General features: G+C 43.2%; 1 non-coding gene across 1 annotated transcript; it reads right to left on the minus strand.

The window, feature by feature from the left end:
- Positions 1–217: 217 nt before the first annotated feature.
- LOC128414962 (U4 spliceosomal RNA) lies at positions 218–358 on the minus strand. Its single transcript, XR_008330774.1, has one exon. It is a non-coding gene; the product is annotated as a U4 spliceosomal RNA (small nuclear RNA).
- Between the last annotated feature and the right edge of the window lie 1,045 nt (positions 359–1,403).

Below are 1,403 nucleotides of genomic sequence, written 5' to 3' on the forward strand. Positions count from 1 at the left end.
CTTCTTCTTCTTTGGCGATCACTCGTAGCCGAGTAAAATTGTCTTCCATAAACACGGTTTTAACAATGAGTCCGTAAGTGACTGTGGAGGCCAATTCTGGATCCACACGTCCTTCCACAGTGGGGACATTGGTTTCTGGGCAGGAGTTGATCACGGTGTGGATTTGCCAAGCGTGCCTTCCTCTTAGCACGCTTCTCTTTTTTTTTTTTTTTTTTAGTCTCTGTAGAGACTGTCAAAAATTGCCATTGCCGACTATATTTCAAGTCGTCATGGCAGGGTATTGGGAAAAGTTTTCAATTAGCAATAATCGCGCCTCGGATTAACCTCATTGGCTACGATACTGCCACTGCGCAAAGCTCTCTTAGCACGCTTCTCGCTTGCATTCTGAGTTCGAGTGTCTTCAAAGTCCATGACACCTTTGGTAAAGGCTATTCTCCAACTGGAGCGCTCGCAGGCCAGTGTTTCCCAATTGTTGCTGTTTATACTACATTTTTTAAGATTTGCCTTGAGACAGTCTTTAAACCTCTTTTGTTGACCACCAGCATTACGCTTTGCATTTTTAAGTTCGGAATAGAGTAGTTGCTTTGGAAGGCGATCATCAGGCATCCGCACAACATGACCAGACTAGACTAGACTAGACTACTATACTATACCATACCATACCATACCATACCATACCATACCATACCATACCATACTATACTATACTATACTATACTATACTATACTATACTATAGCATTTTGCCCCTCCCCCCACCAACTTTCCAGCCATCTATGTACCTGGAGCCAGCCCTTCCATTGGATATTTCACCCCTGGTGCTGTCCCATGCTGCTTGTGCTTTGTGACTGCTTGGGCAACTTTTTCTAAGAAGATTCCTAGGTTCTTTGATCCAAAGCCAAGTCTGCTTATGCTGACATTGACTTTATCTCTGAGGCAAAACACCAGCTGATGAAGATCCCATGCACTTACTCCTATCTCTTAGGCATGCTTTTCTGTTTAGTGCTTTTTTCCTGTCTTGCAGTAATGCCTGGGCGTTCAAGCCCTATTGCTTCAAAACCTTGTCATCCTGGTTCTGCATCATCATCTTGTTTAGAGGAAATATTCTGAGCGCATGATTTATGACGGCCTGCTTCTGCGGCTGGCAGAATAATAGCGTGTTGCAGAAGAGACTGATGGAGCAGAACATAATGTGGTTTATGAGGAATCACAAGGGTATCAGCCGTGCCATTTTTCTTTCCCCAAGAAACCTCTGTGATGGTAAGTTGGTAATTAGCACTGTTGGCTTACATTGCTACCTATTCGAAGAGCCCAGTGCCAGGATGATTAAAAAAACAACAACAACACAACATTAGGTTTGCCAACTAATACTGAAGAACTTTTCATTTTAGCAAGGACAAGAAT

The sequence above is a fragment of the Podarcis raffonei genome, chromosome 5 (genome assembly GCF_027172205.1).
Source record: "Podarcis raffonei isolate rPodRaf1 chromosome 5, rPodRaf1.pri, whole genome shotgun sequence".
In the NCBI taxonomy this organism is placed as follows: Eukaryota; Metazoa; Chordata; class Lepidosauria; order Squamata; family Lacertidae; genus Podarcis; species Podarcis raffonei.